The sequence below is a fragment of the Mesocricetus auratus genome, unplaced genomic scaffold, assembly GCF_017639785.1.
Source record: "Mesocricetus auratus isolate SY011 unplaced genomic scaffold, BCM_Maur_2.0 Super-Scaffold_6730, whole genome shotgun sequence".
In the NCBI taxonomy this organism is placed as follows: Eukaryota; Metazoa; Chordata; class Mammalia; order Rodentia; family Cricetidae; genus Mesocricetus; species Mesocricetus auratus.
In genome coordinates this window covers 107,882,819-107,904,400 of record NW_024429184.1, presented here as the reverse complement: position 1 = coordinate 107,904,400, position 21,582 = coordinate 107,882,819, and the positions used below count along the sequence as shown (strand labels likewise).

General features: G+C 45.2%; 1 protein-coding gene across 3 annotated transcripts in view; it reads right to left on the bottom strand.

The window, feature by feature from the left end:
- Sema6a (semaphorin 6A) overlaps positions 1–21,320 on the bottom strand; it is a 121,341-nt gene extending 100,021 nt beyond the window's left edge. Inside the window, exon 1 of one of the 3 annotated variants that reach the window (XM_005069131.4) lies at positions 20,483–21,320. The gene's annotated coding sequence lies outside the window, so the exon portion shown is untranslated. The remainder of the gene's footprint in view (positions 1–20,482) is intronic. The other 2 variants (XM_005069132.4, XM_013112737.3) reach the window with 2 other exon arrangements.
- Positions 21,321–21,582: the final 262 nt, after the last annotated feature.

The window sequence follows — 21,582 nt, the reverse complement described above, 5'->3', positions numbered from 1 at the left end:
GAGGGATTTTGCAGGCAGCCTTCCTTTCAACATGTTTTAGTTTGTCAAGCTAGAGAGTGCACCGTATAACACTGGGGAGGAGGGAGGCGGTTTCTTTTAAAAAATCTAGCTACTTTACACAGACTCTCTTTGTGTTGAGAGAAGAATGTTCCTTCTATTTCTCCAACTGACACAGACAGGTGCATGCAGTTCTGTCAAAACAAAATGAAACGGTAAATATAAAAGAGCTTTGAAAATCTCTACTGACTACTTGGTCACCTCCCGGGTCAATTAATGGTTGGGTACTCAATGAAATCGTCCAGGGCCAGTTTCAGGAGAGAACACACTGTGCCACGGTCAGAAAACAGACCATGGAAGAATCTAGTTAAAGAATCTAGTTAAAGGAGTAGGAAGGTGAGACAGCCCACCCTAATGATGGCATTAGGCTGAGCACTCTCTACTAGAAGACCACAACCAAGTTAAAGTGGGGGGATGACTACTATGGGAAGGCCCATTCACACCTATAACTCCTCACACTTGACCTCACGAGGAATATGACCAACGGGGCAGCATTATAAATCCAATAGGAAATTATTCCATGAGTGGTCTCAAGTATTACCAGATGTGACAAAAATGAATAACTTGTCCCTCAGCATTGCCAAAGTGCGCTAGAAATTCTCCAAAAAAGTGTCTGGATTGTATGCAGGGGCGAGTTAGTAGTGATGGAGATCCCACATCCCAGAGAAAAACATCAGGGGCCCAGCAGGAAGAGGACCGGCTCCAAGATGCCTGGGAAGTCTCCAAAGGACACTTCCTAATTTGGAAAACAGAACAGTATTACTAGCTTGCAATCTTTGAGAACTATAGAGAAAAAAGCGAATATATACAGCACATTGATTAGCACACTATGTAACTTTACATCAGACCTACTTTTTGTGACCCTAATGGGAAACTTTTATTAATGTATTTACTTTAAACATACTCACCTAATTTACTCTCGAGTATCTGAGAAACCCATCAAGCATAACCTTCTTCCGGTTTCTCCTAAACTTCAGTGTGTTAGCACAGGGGTGGGAGCATATCTGGACTCCAGGTTTAGTCCCTCACAGGAATTAAATCTTAAACACATCATCTCTGCCACTGCTTTGGCTGATCACGGCTTGCTGTCATTAATGTCTACTTAATATGGCAGCTGATGCCTTGTGGTCCCCTTGCAAATGGGGAAGAGCGGAGTCTTGGGGAGGAATGAATTCTAATTGCCTGCTGCAGGACTGTGTGGCGCTGCCCCTGACAGCAGCAAATGGGGGAAATAAGAAGGCATTAGAGAAAGGCTGTTGTCCTGATGGAGTGGAATTCCTAGAATACACTGTACTATAAAATGAGGTTTGGCTCCACAGAGCTGGGAGAAAACAATGGGCTCAATAGTACCCGGCACTGGTTGCTGGGCACATTCTAGCTCCTTTAGTTAGAGCTGCTTTTCATTCATGGGAGTAGGAGCCACCTTAGAAAATGGAGGGGAGAGGGGTGGCTCACAGTAGCAGAGATGCTGAGAGTAAGATGTTAGCGAAAAACCCAACATATCTGCAAGTAGGATGAGTGCCAGGATGAGGACAGACATACCGCTTTTCACACCCAATTGGACACAGCTTCAACAAAGACTATAATCTCTTTTAAACAAACAGCTACGATGAGTAAAATGTATCCAGCATACTAGCTGGATTACATGGATCTAGAGTGCTCGATATTTTGAAAAGATCTGGAGTCCCCGATAGATCTTTGTCTCTGGAAAGAGGAATGAATGGGTGTTGGAAGTAAAGCACAGAGAGCCCTACAGTTAGGGAGAGCCCCCCTCCCCTTATATATGGCCTGACTCTGTAAAGAGAAACAATGAACAGTAATATGGATGAAAAGGTTTATATCACATTGTAAAATTGCACTCTGACTTAGCGGGAATAATCTGCCCATCATGGAAGGCTAATAGATCCTGTCAGTACACACTGACACAAATTTTGGTACTTAAGTGACTTAAAACTTGTTTTCAGCTTGCAAAATTGAAGGAAGAAAAGGGAGAGTAACCAATTCAAAACATGCCTCAGACACTCCAATGACTGCTGAATTAAAAACAGCTAATTGAAGACTGCACAGTAGGTGCAAGCCCATATAATTATTGATGAGCCATTGTCAAACCAGTTTGTCCCTAAAGCACGTGCTTTAATGTCATTTTTTAAACTCTAAATTCTTAAATTCAGCTGAAGTGTATAGTCAAAACTCCACTGTACTTGCCCTCAGTCAATAACTGGCAAAGGGGGAAATGGACTATACTGGTTCAGTTGGAGTGCTCATGTGAAAGAATACTTAATAACTCTTTTGTAAAACATTTGCTCATAAATTCTACAGAGAATCCAAAATGGTGGAGAGAATTCTGCATTAGGGTTTGGCATGGTGAGTAAGGGGTGATGATGTTCACATGGCCTCTGATTTGCTGATCATCTTAAAAGGCCATAGGTATACATAAAGAAAGCATTAAACACCCTTTTGGAAGCTTCGTGTAAGAAACCCTGTGATCCAAAGTCCCTGGCCCGACAGGGGTCTACAGCCTGGCTTGGGTGGTGATGGCCATTGGTTGACCTGCTCATTCCTGCCTTACTTGTGAAGATGTCAGGACAGTGTCAGTTAGTGCCTATTTTGATGGAACTTTTTGTTGTTGTTGTGAACGTCTGTCCACTAGCATCTGGTCTGGGTCCAAATCCATTTCATAAGAAACACCACACAGCTGTCAGATGGTCCTGACTTTGGATGAATCCCAAATGAACACAAGTTTTGCTTCTACTGGAGGAGGGCCCCAGCTCCTATTATCTGCCTCCAGAGACACCCCATCTCCAAGCTCCTGCTTGTTAGCACATTCTCCAAACCCTGACCAACAACTTCCTTATTTGTGTAAATTTGGCTCTGTTGTCCATTGAAATAAACAATTGGGAAAGATAAGGCCAGAATTAACTCTTACTTATTTGAAGGTTAGTGATCAGTTTGGCTTAGAGATTACTTTCTTCCATCTTTCTCTTTTGTTTTGTTCTGAGAGTGCGTTTGCCTTCAGACTTACTCTGTAAGACCAGGATGATCTTAAATCTCTGATCCATTCTGTCTCATGAGTGCTGAGATTATAGGATTGCAGGGCTGTGCCACCAAACTTATGTCTGTGGATGGAAACCAGAGCTCTGTGCACGCTGGGTAAGCAGTATACCAAGCGAGCTCCATCCCCAGCCCACTTTTCCTTTTTATATATAGATATTTTAAATATTTATCTTACTTTTGATTATATGTATATGATATTTATTTTACTTTTGATTATATGTATATAACATTTATTTTACTTTTGATTATATGTATATGCATGTGTCTGTGTGTGGGTTTGTGTAAATGAGTGCGGGTGCCAGTGGGAACCAGAAGAGGGTGTTGGATCTCCTGGAGCTGGAGTTACAGGCAGTTGAACCTGACAACTGAGTTCAAATCCTTTGGAAGACCAGCATATGTTCTTAATCACTGAGCCATCTCTCTGGATTCTTCTTTAATCTCCCAATTTTCCCATCTCCTCATGGCACCTCATGGCATAGTAGGGGGTAAAGATCTGGTCAAAATAAGGAGTGAGAGGGCTGGAGAGATGGCTCAGCGGTTAAGAGCACTGACTGTTCTTCCAGAGGTCCTGGGTTCAATTCCCAGCAACCACATGGTGGCTCACAACCACCTTGAATGAGATCTGGTGCCCTCTTCTGGCATGCAGGCAGAAGACTGTATACACAATACATACATAAATAAAATATTTTTAAAAATAAGGAGTGACTTTCTTATTGGCTCACATTATTGTTCAGAAATTAGGCTTTTTTATTTTTTGGAAACCACGGCTGTAATGCTAGTGCCTCAATTTGACAGGTAGAATGCTGGTGGAAGTAGCTAATAACAGTGTTTTGTGTAGAAAGTCAACTTCTTTGCATTTATGTGTTGATTTTGAGGCTACCATTAAACTAAAAGAGATCTCTCTACTGTCTTTCTTGTGACACTCCCTGATTTCAAACATAACATCACTTCCAATGTGAACGCTGCATTCAGAAAACTGAATCCCTTTATTCCCATGAGTTTCAAACCCCAGAGCTTCACATTCCTGTTCCCCAATCCAGGAAAGCTACAACCTGGCCAGGCATCTGGAGCCTCACATCATGCTCTTGACTGAGCCCTGAACTCAAGGAAGGCACAATTCAGTTTCCTCACCTCTCAAGCCTTCCTCAACATTTTGGAATTGGGTGCGATGGCTGTTGCCTGTAAACCTTAGCTCTTAGATGGCTGAAGCAGCTTGGCTCATACACTGAGACCCTGTCTCAAAACAAAAAGGTTTACCAATGTAAGGTCTAACCTAGCTCTTTGCATGTAGGAGGCATGTAATAATGAACTCATGGCTAGTGAGTCATTTCTTTTAAATCATGCACTAACACACAATGGGCCACGAGACAAGAAGAGAGCAAGCAAATGTCTCCATAGGAACAGTCGTGCTCTCATAATCTTCGCCTTTTCCGTTTTAACTTCCATTCCAATAATGCACACCAGAAAACACCATCTGACTTTGCTTGAGTGTTTGCCTATATCTGACATCATTCAGGCCAATGTTATCTCAATTACCCTATGAGATAGGCACAAGTAGTATTACAGATGGGAAAAACAAGTCACAGAGACTTAAGGTAACTTCCCCAAAAAGACACAGTCAACCAAATAGCGAATGTCGGAGTTCATGCTTTGAACTCTATTAGGACATCATATACAACGCTAGGTCCCCAGTATAAAGTAGACTTTCTGCATTGTGCTGTGTGTTTGGCGTCAATGTGCTCTTCCTCATCCCTTCTGATCTCCATTTTAAGATGCGGGGGCAAACACCACCACCAGGGCAACAGCATCATCACACTGCCATTGTTCTGAAATATGACAGCCATTCTGCTGCTGTGGATGGATGCGCTTGGATCATTGTCATGCCACCGCTGTACCTCAGGCAGAATGCTAACGTCGCACTGCAAAAAAATAACTGCTGAGCCTGACATTCCTCCTGCACTTACTGCAGACTCTGGAGTATACTCCCTTCCCAGTCAAGGAAAAGCAGGGCTGGCACCGCTGTCAGCACAGGACTCACGCCTCGTGTGGCTGCAGCCAGCTACTTCATACGGTCGGAGAACAAAGCGCTAAACTTCCTTTTAGAGGGTTTGCAACAGGGAAACGTGCAAGTCTGAGAACTCCAAGGTACACAGTTCTCTTGATACTTGCTACTTTTATATAATCTTATTTAAAATCCCTTCTAAACTTGTTTACATGGATCTTATTTTAGTGCTTCTGGGTCTTTTATAACACCAAGTAGAAGTGCCACTGCTTGATAGTCCTGAAACTTGTTAGGTGTTCATTTTAGTTTGGTGTTGACGTCTAATCATCAACATGGTTTTCCACATAACATTGTCCTCTGTGCCATCAAGAGAATTTGTGATGGGCATGCTTTAATTTCTCACAACCATTCAGACCTTTTATTGTAAGTTTCTTGACTCTGGGCTGGCTGTGGCTGTGGTAACTCAGTGTGTTCACCTTCCAGGGAAACAGAACAAAAGTGGATGTGCTGAGACCAAGTAACACTAGAGGGCAGTCTACCAGTGAAGTTAGAAACAAGCTGGTCCACATCTATGCTATGTGACACGCGATATTGTCATCTAAATTCAGCTCTCGGCATTATGACACCAACTCAGACATGGTGCCAATTTTTTTCAAAGAATCAAAGTATTAATTTTCAATTCGAATGGGCTCTTAAAATACAGGGTTTCCCCTTCTAGAAATCGAGTCTGTTAAAGCCCTGGAAAATTCTTGAAGTTTCTCGTCTTTACAATTTTGACCGTTCACTTTTATTGTGCTATTATTTTCTCATAGTCTTCTACCTCCTTTTGGAAATATTAGACAATAGTAAGACTTTTGTGCTACAGGTTTTATTTAGAAAACACTATAAGAAAAATGCAACATAAAAGTAAACATAGAAGACTCCTCCTTTTGGAAACTCTACAAAATGATAAATATTTTTTAATATTTATACTACTCTGAAATATTCTTCTGGGCAACTATACAATGTCAATATTTATCTAAAGATTTGAACCACAAAATGAAATGTGTGAGACCTCAATCGCCTATACAGTAAAGATGTTTTTAATAAAACATTAAACATCATGTTCTCCCTTCCATTGGATGCACACAAGAGCACTCATTCACACACACACACACACACACACACACACACACACACACACACACACACACACACTAGTTGCCTGGGTGACACTGTCTTATTAAATAAACAGTGTAGTTGAGGTATTTATTATTTGTGTTTCATGAGGAATGTCATTTGTGCCATTTCATTTGCTTAAGAGACAATCACTCCTTTAGAAATGCCCCACAAGAAGTGAGGGAAAGGGACAAGCATATGGATGCTCAATTTCACATGCAAAGCCTTTTGAAAAGTCCAGTTACTCAGAATGAGACTAGTGGGGCTCTGGTGGCTTGTGCACGGCCTGGTTTTCCCATGAGCCGTAGATGCACAAGAGAGTGCTCAGTCTTCCTTATGCTATCTAACTTTGACCATACCGAGAACCCTCTCAAGGCTAGAGAACATGTCAGGGTAAAGCATGGAGCCCTTCATCCAAAGGCCTTTGAGACAGTACAGAGGCAGCGTATGCACAGTAGACAAGTGTGCAAGCCTTATTCTAACTCTGCACGTGACTTACACACAGGACATGGGGCTGCTAGCTAAATACTTTGTAGACCCGGCCTCCTGCCTTGGCCAGTGTTACCGCTCTTCACTGAGTTAGCCAGATGGGACATCTCCGAGCTATGACAAACTCATTCCACTCTGTGTGCCTCACTTCTAATGAGGTCCCAGGTCCTGCTGGCTGAACCTTGCCCCTACAGCCAGAGCTTGCTCCCTCTCTCTCACAGCCCTGTCACGTGTATACTTACCAGAAAATCCTAGTTGGTGATGCCTTCTTGTTAAAAACATAGAAGATGGACCCATGGTCCAGCCCTCTATTGGTTCATGATAAGTCAGTATATTCCAAACCCCTCCATTGTTTTATGTGCAGCAGCTAGGAGGCTTCTTTGCCTAGAGAAGGTGCTAAATGTCTAAGGGCTGAGTTAAGGCCAGCTGTGCTTTTCGCTAAACTAGCAGTTAGTCCGAGTCACGTTTAAAATGGCTGCCAAAGGGAGGGTCACCCTGGATGTGCTATGAGGCCTACTCTATTCCTACTAAAAATGCATTTCTGTGCCATGGTTGTAAACTGCAATATCCTAGAAGGTTATTCCCATCAAAATACCCAGCTCAACTTTTTGTCCCTCTTGTCCCACTCAGGGTCACAGTTTCTACCTGACATTCCTGTTTTCACTCCAGCCATAAAGCAGAATCCCAAATAAAAAATACGCTCCATTGCCAATGGGTCTTCTTCGGGAGACTGTTACCTTAATATTTCAGGCATTGCCAGGGACAGTGCCTACTTCAGGAACCCCCTCCCCTGAGAAGTATGAATCCGCAGCCCAGTTGCTCTGCAGCCTCTGATGGCTTTCACAGCTTCTTTTAAATGTGGCCCTTATCAGGGCTCAAACTGCTGACGGGCAGAGGTGAGATTATCTGTGGCTAGGAATTAGGTACTGAGTAAACAACATTTTAGAGAGATGGAAAAGAAGAAAAACAAACAGGTTCTAAAGGTAGGGGGCCTCTGTTCTTTTATCAGAGATGCGCTCTCAGGCAAATGATTTGACCTCTCAGCCCTTCAGTTATCTTCAAACTGAGCATAACACCTGCCCCACCTTAACCCATTATCATACCTGCCCTACAACCCAGAATTGCAATGGGCTGAAATGAGGCAACGCTTGTTGACATACTTTAGAAAAACATAAGCGCTGTATATAAATGAGCCTTTATTCTTAACACCCTCAACAAGGATCAATACATCCAATTAGTGCTGGTGCAGGACCTGGTAAGACAGCTTGAAAGGAAGACCTTCCCTTACAGAAGGGCCCCATAGGAGCAGCTCACCGCTGGCAGCCATCTTTTCCTTCGAGACTAAGGACAAGCACTGCCTGGGAAGGGGTGTTTTGCACAGTAAATACGAGCTATGAATGACTACTATGCACCTCACCAGTACCCTTCACAAAGAAAGCCCTCCAGCTAAGGCTAGGAAGGCAAGGACAATGGTTGATGCAAAAAAATACATCGTCCTCACTCTTTCATTTCTGCTAGGAAGAATTTGCATTTCAATAATAATGTGATAATGTCAAGCTATTCACAACATCTCAAAGCCTTTTCTTCCACACCTGGTGTGTTGGGGGAATGGTCTTCTGAAGAGTTGCATGTGACTGTTTTCTAACTGGCAGAGACAGTGATGCTGTTCTCTTTCTTCTTGGGACAGGATGTGGTTGATAGTAACAGGGCTTGTGTTCTAGGCACAGAAAAATGGGACACGAGAGCTCCACCCTCTGAGATATCCCTGGAGAATTAATTAATCAGCATATTCAAGATGTTCGACTTCCCCTCATCACAAATGAGAGGAAACACCTTGTATATAAAAGTTGATTTTTTAATAGAAAATGTCCTGGACTCTGAACATCTCTTTTAAAAAAAAGTATCCCAGGGCCAGCCAGGGAGGTGGCTTGGCCAGTCAAAGGCTCTGGCTGTGCAAGCCTGACATGCGTATTTAATCCAAGTCTATGTAAAGGCCAGATGTGTGTGTGTGGCAAGCATCGACTTCGAGCTCATGGGCCAACTAGCCTAGAGTACACATCAGCATGGTAGAAACAAGACTGCCTCAAAACAAGGTGCAAAAAGGAAACCACACCCCTAAAAATGTCTTCTGACCTCCACATGCCCAGACAGCACACATGCGATGGATTGCAGGTATGCACACACACACACAAGTAATAGTAAGTTTTAAAAAACTGGAAAACTCAGAAGATGTATTCCCTTTGCTCTTGGCTGCCTATGAAATGCCTCTGCTCTTTTACTTCTGACTCCTCTCCTCTGGTCAAACAGGGATCACAGCACAGAACTTTTCTAGTAAGCGCAATACCGTGCTGCATGCTGTGGGAGATGGCTCTGAAAATCACCTTGGGTAGTAATCACTATTCTAGAACACAGTATAGTGGATATTACAAATCAATTCAATTTTGGTAATTTCTCATTAAGATGCCTACAGATGGGTAAGTCTAATTGTAAAAGCTCAGCATTTATAATTCATACGCACAAATTATGCTAAACTAGATAAGGCTATATGTCATTAAGGTTTCACATAAGCTTCAGAATGATTGTTCAGACCGAAATTTAATTCATAAGTTGGCATTTATGTATTATATCTAACTTTTATTAGGCTCTCTAGTTAAAAGGCGAATGTAAATAGCACATTAACATTTATAATTCAGTATCTTGTTATCTGTTGTAAAACTCAGGACACAGAAAAACTCTTTTAAGCAAAAGTTAGAGCCTGTTTCCGCCACAGTTTTCAAAGATCCTGATATGTTTAGCCCTAACTAAAGGGGCTTTGAGGTAAAGGGATTGTCACTTTGACCAGTGTCCAGCATGCAGCTTTAATTTGAAAGATCCGGGGAACCACTCTATGTCCCATTTTAGTCTTAGGAAGAAATAGTCTTGAATCCAGAATGGAGCCAGTAAATATCAGAAGACGGGATGGATGAATTGTTAGAGGGAAAGAAAGATCCGAAGGCTCTACCACTTAACAGCATTCCAGCCATCTGAAATATTCCTATCTTTACTTGGCCACTCTGGTGAGGAGGCAGGATTATTCTCTCCCTCACACTAAGAGTCCAGTGTGGTTGTTTTCCCTAGCTGGTCAGTGAGCACATGCTCACAGCCCTGCTTTGAGAAATGTTCCACCTAAATACAGTCGCCCACACCAGCACCACTGGTGATCAACAAACTTGCTTCAAGTCTGCTTTGTGTTTGACTGATATCCACACAGAAAGCACAGAATTTTTATCTCTAAAAAGTGTATTGCAATACTATGTTTAACTGGATCCTCAGAGGTAGTCACAATCTTGTTACCACTGAGAGGGCAGTGAACTAAATTCACTAGAATACTTCTTTTAGAAACAACAATTCTTTTTTATCTTTTTCTACTGTTCTCTTCCCGTCCATCTCTACACTTCTGTACCCATGTGTGCGCGTGTGAAAGCACATCTGTCTACATGCGCGTATCTGCTTGAATGTGTGTACATGGGTGTGTGCATGTGTACCTGGGCTTGCGTGCGCGCCCACATGTGCAAACATGCACAAAATACTGCAGAATGAGCAGAGACATTTTCTTACCCTGCTTCACCTTCCCCCCCAAATCAAGGTTCTATAGTACTGAATTTACAAAAGGGCGATTTCCTTGCTTCTGGGAAGAGGAGGTACAGCAGGGCTGATGGGTAATTATAACCTATGGGTAAGGCAGGCAGCCCACATGATCAAAAACTGATGTGACACTTAAAAGTGTTTCTCCACAAGGAATTCCCGTGTCCAGGAACAGGGTGAAACCAGTAGCAATTACGGCCATGTTGTCCTTTTCATTTACTTCATATTATTAGTCTCTGAAATTAATCATCTAGTGTGGTCGAGTAAGGCAGTTATCTTTATATAATAGGCACGTGCATTCAAAATGCTTGTTGATCTTACACAGACATTTTGGCAAGCTAGATCTGGGGGAAATTTAAAACGGCTGCTTTGAAGCTCACTTTGAAATAAAAACTAGTCATTTTCCAGGATTTTTTAAGTGACTAATTTTCTAGATTAGCCCTATTTGTAATGAAGTCAAAGTTTGCTTTATGAATCTCCTGGATTTTCATATGCTGCCTTGCATGTCCAGAATTCAGCCCGATTTTCTTCTTCAAGTATAAGATTTTTTTATGTTTTAATCTGCAAAGGAATCAAATTGCTTGGCTTGAACATGTAGGAGTTGCAGAAAGTCCACTAGAGAAATGAGAGCTAAGACATTAAGAAGCATCTACGGCCATCCGACCCTGAACCAGCCCAATCTTGTCTGATCTATCTGATCTAGGAAGAAGCATAGTAGCACGTGTCATACAGGGCCAAATTGGGTTTAAAGACCGCCAGCTGTGGCCTCCCTCACAGAGGAGGCTTAGCCAGCCTCACAGCCTTTGTCTCCTTCCTGCAGCAGTTGCTTCCTCCTAGTCTTTTCTAGATGTAGTCACACAACTAGAGAACTCTTCCTGATCAGCAACCCCAAAACAAAATACTAAAACAACAAAGACCTGAAAAATGTCAATTAGCGAGAGAGCTGACACAGGCCCGGAGACCACTGGTCCAAGGTCACCCTTTTGTTCTAAGAGACAACAATGGCGTCAAACACCTCAGTAATGAGTGTCAAAACAGGGAAGGTTAAACCTGAAGTAAAGTTCAAACCTTTATATTTCAAAGCCAAATACAAGGCATAACCCTCATGATGTCATCATACTAATTTAGAAATCTACAGCCCAAACCAAGCTGGGGGAGGTGAAATTTTGAGCAAAGTCATGAATACCTTTGTTTACCTCCTCATCTGTGACATGAGCCCTTGGACTGTAATTTTTTTCCACTGAGGAATTTTTTTCAAGACTAAGGAAGAGGCAAATCCTGGAGTATATAATATCAGCTGGGTGGGCACATAACAAGGTCCAGGGAGATGCTCTCAGAAGTTGCCTCTTTTAATCTAGCACTGAATTACACCAGAAGCAGCTTTCAGCTCCTTCCAGAGCGCCACTGCCAAAATAACTGCAAGGCTTGCAAGCCCTAGTATGTCTCAAATCTTTCCCAAGACACCCCAATACTAGCTGAGGCACTGAAACTATGGCAACCGAATAAGAAAGCAGCCTCCATGATTAATAGATGAAGATTCCCGTGACAGTGTCTAGCTGGGACCATCATTCATGATGTGAGCAGAATTAGCACAGAATCCATCTCGAAAGCCATTAACAAGGATTCTTTCAAAAACCAACACACCACCATTCTGCTACACACACTGGAGTTGCAAAGGCTCTCGACAATTTAGTTTCTATTTCTCATTCACTATGCAGGAAGAGATTCTGCTTAGTGACTCAGATACCGACTTGTTTTGAGACTAGTGAAAGGAATGTTGCTGAGGAGGCTTTCCCACCTGGGTGCCTGAGGCCTAAGAACAAATGCATTCAAACTTCCAAACATGTGAATGAAGTCACATGGCTCTCTGAGGGAGGACAGCGACTGGGTCATCTGAGATGTTTGCAGAATGTGCTATTACATAAAGCATCCCATTTGGGGGACAGGACTGTGGCCACACACTAGGCCTATCAGTGTTCTGTCCGCTGTCTCACTCAAGGGCATTTGGAGTCTGGGGAAGTAGCAGTAGAGATACTGTAGTTCCAACGAGAAGATGACTACTTTCCTTAGGAAAAAAACCACCCAACAACAAAGGGAAAGGAGGACCCATCACAGACTGCTCCTCTGCAGAACTCACACACAGCATCGCACAGTAATTAACATACCCCTCCCTTTTCTCTGGTCCATACTGATTTTTCTACCAAGGGCATGTTTTCATAGTATAAAATGACACATACTGTCTTGCATGTTATCAGATCAAATCATGGCAGAAGATTGGTCACTGAGAAGCACCTGGCCATGTTAAAAGTGGTACCTATATGGAAATATCTATTGCTAACCATCCTTTCAAAGTAATAGCCGTCACAAGGGCTGCTTGGAAGGACCCAGCCCTTCAGTCTTTGGAGCATGTTAATTACTAACTTTGTCCCACTCTTCACACCATCTCTCCACTTACAGAATCTGAGAAGCCTCCTTATCCCTGGGTCTGAAAAGAACTGATTCTCAGGGATGGAGGGTGTCCTGGAGGACACAAGGCAGGTAGCATCCTCAGGGAACTGTAGTGGTAACATCAATTTATTTCTCCTTCTGTCGTACCTTTTAGAAATCATATATTTCTTACTGATAAGTCTTGCCCCTTGACTCAAAGTTGACATTTGGTGAGAGGGTTCGGCCAGTACAGTGAAGCGTCAGGCTCTGCTCCAGGCGCCACTATTTCCCACTTGCAATGGAGAAGTCAGTCCTTTGCTTTTGCTTGGAGACCTCATTCTTCCAAACTTATTTCAAGTGTTGTCAGGGAAGAGTGACCTGGTGGCCAAATGGCCACCCTGAAGGTAGTCTTGTAGACCCTGCAGGTGGAGCCTCCAGAAGTTCACTGGGCAGCAGAGCTTTTCTTCTACACATTTTCTCTTTGGGATTTGGCTCACCCCTGAAGACATGACCCTCAGATTCTAAATATGGTCAGCAAGGGCAGTTATCCATTTAAAACAACAACAACCACAGTCCTTTGGTCTCTGATCTTCCATACATTCCTGAGCTGTTGGTATCATTACAGTTGTATAGTGTTTTGTTTGTGTCCCTTTTCCCTGCTTTGGGTGTGATATTTCAACTTCCTAAGTTAGAAGAGATTGGCGGCTGCTCCTCCCCTGGAGTAAATGGTTCACACGCTTCAACCCTGTAACCCTGTGGCTGGCTCGTGATGTGGTTGTTCCTTTGGAGTCCAAGGGTTGTTTCCTTTGTATCCTCTCTCTGTTTTACAGATCTGCAGCCATTTCCTTTTGTACTCTGCCCCCACAAAGCAGTATCAGCGGTTCTGAAGTCAATTCCCAGGCCATTTTCCATGACTGCAGTTACCCAAATAAAAGTAAGCTTTTGTATTCAATGAGCGCTTTCGTGTGCCAGGCATTGTGATAGTCACAGGTGCTACCCCTTCCAGCATCTACAACATTAACAGCACTCTCAAAATTTACAAATGGAAACTGAGACAGAGCAACAAAGCCATTCTATTTGTAAAATGACCAACATACATACTATGTATGTATATATGTATGTATGTATGTACACACACACACACACACAGACACACACACACACGAGTGTGCTGTGTTGCCAAACCAGACCTCAGAACTGCTTCTTCTGCACCTGTTTATTGCATTCCATGCAGCAGCCTAAACTTTCCCCAACCACAATGAATTTGCCCTTGTTACTGCAAACATGAACGCTTCCTCCAGTACTTCTAGTTCACCCTGACATATCTGTTCTACATTAATGGCCACGCTGACACTGATGCATATGATTGCAGAGTAATTCTGTTCCTTTTCCTTCTTTTATAATGTCTGGCAGAGTGCCACTCTCATGACCTTGTCCCTGTAATGGTCATATTGAAAACAATCCTTACTTGATGAAGTTGACATTCTGATTGATACAGCTTCGATCCGTATTAGATATGGACTATGGGTTTTTTGACGAGTTTCAGGAAATTTTTTATCTTCATAATGTGGTTTACACTCAAACAAGGTCAACAGTATACAATACTCATTTGATGATATAGAAGACTATGTATGGTCTACATTATGCCACACACTCTAGGACAGAAAAAAGAATTGACATTAAACTTCCCAAGTTAGACAGAGGCAGGTGGATTTCTGTGAGTTCAAGGCCAACCTGGTCTACAGAGTGAGTTCCAGGACAGCTAGGGCTGTTACACAGAGAAACCCTATCCTGCCAAAAAAAACTTTCCCAAGTTTCTAGTAGTTATTTTATGAAACATATTCACATTTCATACTATTCAGTCTGTGGTCCCACAAGGTGGAAAGAGTGGGCTTACAATTCATAGAACTTATTGAAAATAATGCAGCCTCAGGGAAGTAAAGTGTTTCAACTGAGAAAGTAGGAGTCTGGAGCGTGGGTCTTCTGGGTCTAGGCTCTTTATCAGTTCTTCTGGTACAGCGCAGAGGTTAACAGGCATAACACACACACACACACATACAAATTGAAAATTATTGGGGGGGTTATTCAATATCCTGTGTTAGAGTGTAGAGCAAATAAGACCAGAGTCAAAAGCTCAGTCCCCACAAGTGCTGGCTACTTCAGAGTTCCATTTCTTGGCAAGCTGATTTTCCCTCGTTCAGTGTCCCTCCAGCTATAACCAGGTGTCTCACAGATGTGTGCTCTTGGCCCTAGAAGGGGACTGGGTGAGAGCTGTGGGAATGAACAGACTCCAATCCATTATCAAGACTAGAAAAACAACACACTGTGAATATCCCACAAATAGTAGATGAAAAATCACACGTGGATGATAGCAGACACGCATTCAGAAATCATGCCTACACACAGGGAAGACAGCAGACACATGAAGGAAGGTGGCATCTCAATCGAGACAGAAGAAAAGGCAAGGCAGAACAAAAAAGACATAATATGTAGACTACTTACCTACAAGAAGATGCCCTCTTTATTCAGTCAACAAACACTTGAGATAGAAGGCCTGTGATGGACCGGGCAGGGTTTTTTTTTTTGGGGGGGGGGGGGTGAGGGAGTGGAAATAATATAGTGAACAAAACATAAAGACACTCATCTTTTTGGTATTATGTTCTAGAGAATGACAGAATATAAACAAGGGAATAAAGTGAGGCCTACAAGAACATGAGAAGTTCTTCATGTCCAGTGGTCAAGTCAATCAGATGTATGGAAAACCTTTGCTGAGAAAGTAGTATTTGAGTAAATGTCTGTTAGGGTGTGAGGAGCAAACCATGCAGATATCTGGGGAAAGAGCTGCCCCAATCCCACCCCCCCCAAGCCTGGGCAAAAGACCCCAAGGAGGGCCTCTAAGACTGCAAGCCTCCACATGCAACTAACCTCAAGGAGCTGTGGAAGCCAGGCAGAGGGTATAGACCACAAGAGTATAGATCTTGTGCCAGAGGGAGGATTTAAGCTTTTAGTAGAAGAAGATGGGTTAGTAGCGCTAGCACAGGAATGTGTTTACTTTCAATTATTGCTGTGTTTTAGCTGGCTGTGTTGAGAAAAGTTGACAGGAGCCACAAGCAGATGCACAGTACCCAGCAGAGGAGAACTATGCCGGGGCCAGGGAGGTGGCAGGCCGGGATGGAGTGTCTGTGCCTTCTGAAGGTGGAGTACAGCATTGTAACTGGCACATGATGAGAAGCGGGAGTTGAGGATAATGTTTACAATCTGGGGCCTGAGAAATTCATGGAATTAACATGGTGGAGATGATGAAGAAAACTAATGTAGGGTAGAAAAAGCCAGAATACGGCTTTGGAACATCTTTGATTTGAGATACCTATTAGGTCTGAGAAGAGCTACCTACCCAGCGTGGCCTGGCTACTCACTAACCCTGATCTTGGAGAATGCTGGGTAATGAGGCTACATGAGCAGAGTGTACTGGTAGTGGAGTATGACTCTGCGAGAGTGTAATCACAATCATTCTAATAAAAATGTCTGCGAGAGCTCATCTGTTTCACAAAGCAAGATGCCCTCGTGTATATACGTAATAGTCCCATGCTGAGTAGTCCTGAGCTGTCTTCTCCCTTGAGGTTTGTGGGTATGACATCTTACTTGCCCATTTCAGAGGGATTAAATGCCTCCCTCCCCTCCCTACCTTACCATATCCCCAAGAGGCAGCCATGTGGTTGCCAGAGAGAATAGCTCAGTTGCTGTTGCAGTACGTTTTAAGGCAAATGAGAAAAGCCTTGACTCTGAGATAGAAATATCTCAGAGCTATTTGGCTCTAGGATACCCTAAGGGGGAGGAGGGGTGTGGGGGTGGGAGAGGAGGGGGGAGGCACAACAGGGTGCTCCATGCTTCACCTTCAGCTGGCACAAGCCCAGGTTCTATAGCACACGGCTCTTAAGTAAATATGTCAAAAAGCATCAACTCTGGGAGGAGGACAAAAAACTGACTTAACCTTCAGGAGGGTGTGGCAGGGAGGGGCAGTGCAGAGATAGACTTTACATGGAGGGAAATGGCAGGTGCCTAATTAAGGCATTTCAATTAGTTTGGCTTGTTCTGTGATTCCCTTTGTGCAAACAAATTAGATGGGAGAATATACCAGCTCTGCAAAACTAGTTCTAAAAAGCCCTTCCATCCCATCAACACCCCTCTATACTACTCCGAAGAGAACTAAACTATAATATGCGTCAGACACACACCTCTTCATGCAAAACAGTATTTTCCCCCATTTCATGTGAAAGTGCAATTACCCATTCACTTCCAAAGCATAGGTGCTTACTGCAAATTTAGTGCAAGTCCTGAAAACCTGGATGCTTTATTTTTGCTCAGTGGTAACAGCCTGTATAACTCTTCCCATCCTCATTTAGCACACTCAGTTTCACTGGTGCAATGTTACACGCCTCCTCAAAATGCAAATGTTCTCCTCTTTTAAATGTTAGCAAAAGCATTACTAGTCGTAGAAAGAACTTGAGGGGTGTGTATTTGTGTGCAAAGGGTAACCCTTATCACTTTGTCACAACCACTCACTTGAAAGCATAGGCTGTTTGCACTACAGGAAAGATAGACTTGCCTGCTGGACAAGAAAATAGTGAACATGTGTGAGCAGTTCATTCATCTATGTATTCATTCATCATTCACTTGAGTGTCCCACACAAAGTCATGCGTATTCTTACCCTAGTTAAATTTAGCTGTTTTGTCCAATACATACGCTTCAGGCGATCCCAAAGGTAATGATTTAGGGTATCTGGGAAAAATTCATATATGCAGGCTGCATGCATTCTTGGAGATGTGGGGATTTCTAGTTATAGCTATAAATCATAACACATGAGGGAGACCATCACTCCCAATCACAGCAAATAAGAAATACAAATACAGTATTTCCTTACGTCAAGATGAGTTTAAAGACTCTTAACAAAATCAAGCTATCAAATCTGTTACTCATTCTTTTCCACTCAGATTGGCTTGCCAAGCCCTTCATTCAAGAATGTATAAAATCAAAATAAAAACAAGACAGTGTAGGTTTCCTAAGATTCAAATAGAAGCTACTACATAAACAGAAATGGGCAAACCAAACTCAAACAGCTAGTGCAATTACGTTTTAACAGACAGTTTAGGTTAATAGGGGGAGACACAGATCTGCCATTGTATTTAAGGTTAGGTTAATAATTAACTTTGGTGCCTGGAGTAGTTTAATAAAAGTTTATTGTAGAAGACTAAATGTGGAATTTATAAACCATACAAAATGCTTGCTATCTTGACTTCTGGTAGCTGTTTGGGTAAGGAGGAAAAAAATGTGTAGCGTTTTCAGTCAAAAACTGAGCACAGGCGACTTTACCTTGGGGGGGAGTAAGCTAAATAAAGGATTGATGTATCCAAAACCGCTAACCCCCTGCCATCACGGTAGCAGATGGTGGATCTGACGCCAAAATATAAGTCCGTCAGGGGAAGGAAAGCCTAAATCAGCAGGATTGAGGAAAAACAAGGCAAAGATACTCGACCTCCCTACCCGAGAAAAGCATGAAAACCAGAGCAGACTGGCACTAAACGACAGCTTTTTCTGAGACCCACAATAAAAGACTACAGCTGAATTAAATGGTAAAGTTATGAATACAGTGTGTGTGTGTGTGTGTGTGTGTGTGTGTGTGTGTGTGTGTGTGTGTCCACGTTCGCCTGCATTTTAAGTCTTTCAAGGATCCCATTCAGTAGTAACTCGAATTTCATCCAGAGTAAATAGGGAGAGATCCCTCTGTGGCTGTGCTTGTCACCGCACTCTCGAGAAGGCAGCCACAGACTGAGGCGGAACTGCCGGCAGGACTGCCTACTTCCCCACAGCCTGGAGGCCGCCGCTGGAAAAGCTCGCTCAGGCAAGGAGGACAGCGCCTCCAATCGTTCCTCTCTCCTCCGCTCCACCGACACCTGGCCCTGCTCCTCTCCTCCCTGGGCATGTGCGAGCTGCAATGCCTTGCCACTGGCGCAGGAGGGTCGGGATGCTGCGCTTGGAGCTAAAGACTCCTGAGCCAGCGAGCCAGAGCCAGTGTCCACACGTGCCCTAGAAGCAGCTTCTGTCCTCCACTTGTGATCACATTAGCATCCCGAATTCAACAGTCCCAATCCCGGCTCCCCAGGCCTTCTCCAGCTGCTTGAGACCCTAGTACAGCAAGTGCTGCGGGCCAGAGAAGGTGCTGCTCTCCAAGGGACAGGCAATCTAGCTCCTAGTCACATCCCAGTTGTCCGCTCAATTAGCTCGGGGCCAGACTGAACACTCTTGAGTCCTCATCTGGTGGTTCCAGCAGTCTTTAGCTATCACAGAAACTTTCCAGAAGCGCCGGGCACGGGGGCCCTGCACTGTAAAGGGGAGGAGGAGCTGGGAAAGGGGCGGCGAGCGAGCGGGAAAAATGTCGGGGTCCGGTTTCCATCCCTGACACACGCAGGATCGGGAGAGCAGCCTGACTGCTCAGGATCCTGCTCTATACCGTCTCCCTCCGTGGGGAGCTGAGAAAAACGAGGCGATGGGGGAAAGTGACGTGCCCACCCAGTAGGGTCACTAGCAGGGGTGCTTGCTTCGGGCACCCCACAGCTCCAGAGACAGCTCCAGGACACAACGAGCAGACAGGACACCCAACCATCTGCAGCCAGGCAGAGCTTTCATCAGAGTGGCAAGCCCAGAGCTATTTCTTGCCAGGTCTCCCCACCCTTCTCTCTCCCGGGGTACATCTTTTCTCGAGAGGGACAGCACAGGTCTTGGAGGAAGGCGCAGCAGGGGCCAGTCCTAGCGTGGAGAGCTCAGTGCTTGACAGAGACGCAGCTACGACAAATGGTGCCCTGTTCTTTCGGGTGGGAGCTGAGACAGGGGACAGGACCTAGGGCGGGGGCGCCGCGCCATACCAAGACACGGACCGCTCCTAGGCACTTACTCCAACTAACAAAGCCAGGAACCTCTCTCTGGTGCCAGCGGCGACTGGAGAGTGGATCCCACCAAGAGAGAGGGCGCGCAGATGCTCAGGGCCATTACAAGTTTCACGCACTCCGCGGAGCCCAGCCCAGACCCCGCACTGATAACAAAAGATCCTCATCTCTTCTCCACCGGCCCCGCACAACCATTTCTCCCACACCAGAGCCTAAACCTGTGGCTGGAAACAAACAGCCTTGTAGTCCCCAAGCCTCTCTGGCCCTCGAGGGCAGAACCCTTTCCCCTTCCCCAGCATTCGACACCAGGACCCGGCGCTTTTGAAAATCCCACCCTCCAGGGCCGCTCTCCTCCACTGGCCCAAGAGTGAGCTCTTAGCCTCGGATCTTACACACACACACACACACACACACACACACACACACACACCGCTGGACAGGACAGCCATCCGCTCGGTCTAGGTCCGGGGCGGCGCCGGTCGTGTGCGCGATCGGGTGGGGAAGCTCCTGACATGGAGCCCGGAGTCTCTGGGGCTCGGGACTGAAAAGAGCTGCAGGCAGGGCTCGGGGCTACTCCCCCAGGAAGGAACAACGCTCGGGAGACAGAGACATAAGACCAAATACAACACAGGCTCTACAAAGCCCATAACACGCACCTGGAGTAACCCCGGGGCCCTCTCCCCAGCCTGGATCCAGGAGGTGGGGCGCTCAGGGACGCTAGGGCCATACCTTTTCGGTGCATCGACGGGCAGGCGGCCGCGGCTCGGAGCGGACTGGCACGGCGTGTATCCCATTTAGTAATCCATTATCGAGAAGATCTCTCTGGGCCTTGAGCTGCGCTCTTTCCTTCGCAAGCCTTTGTCATTCCTACATGTGTGCTTGTCTCTTTGGGGGCAACAGTCACGGCGATTACTTTCTGGGATGCAAGCGAGCTGTGTTCATCTCCAATGACAGAAGAGGACGGGAGGGGAAGGCAAAAAAATTTTTTTAAAGGAAAAAGAAAAGAAAAAGGGGGGAAAAACAGGAAAAACCAGCGAGAACCAAGGTAAATGTTCAAGAAACTCTTTTCCAAATCCAGATTCCACTTGGATTCACTTCTGAGCCCCCTCAATGGTGCCAGCGCCCATTAACTAGTCATTTCAGGGCGGGGGGCGGGGTGGGGGTTCAGGCAGAGTCGCAGGGCTCTGGCCGGCTCTGCAACCCCGAGCTCAGTGTCCCGGGTGTGGCGACGCTGGCCGCGGCCGCACGCTCCTAGGCGGGCATCTCGGGCAGTCGGCACCGCGGAGAAGCGCCTGTGCTGCGTCCCGAGCGCCTAGGCAGCCGAGTGCGTGGGGAGCGGAGTTGGCTGCAGCCTCACCCCGAGCGGCTCACTACTCCAGTGTCACCGGAGAGGCCGACGCTCCGGGCGGAGCCAAGTCCCGGACTGGATTACGCAGAGCGGACTCTCCTCCAGCAACCCCTCCTCCCCGGGCTGGCGTCTCCGACCCGAAGGAGAGCTGTGGTGTGTGCGCGAGGGAGGGGGAGAGGGATGGAGACAGTGCGAGTCAGCCAAAGGAAGGAGAGACCTGACGCCGCGTGGCTGCAGGTAGAGTCTTAGGACTGAGTCTCCAGCACCGCTTCTAACTACCTCTATTCCCCGCCCCGGGGCGCGCACCCGGGAGGTCCCGGCGGGGGCGACTCCAGAAGCCCAGCCCTCAGCCCTCTTCTCCCCACCCCCACATCTGCTCTAGGAAGAGAAGGGAAAAAAAGGGAGGGGGGAGAGAAAAAAGAAATCCCAAACAGCACTGCTGAGTCCTGCCAAAGCAGAAAAATAAATAAAAATAGACAGT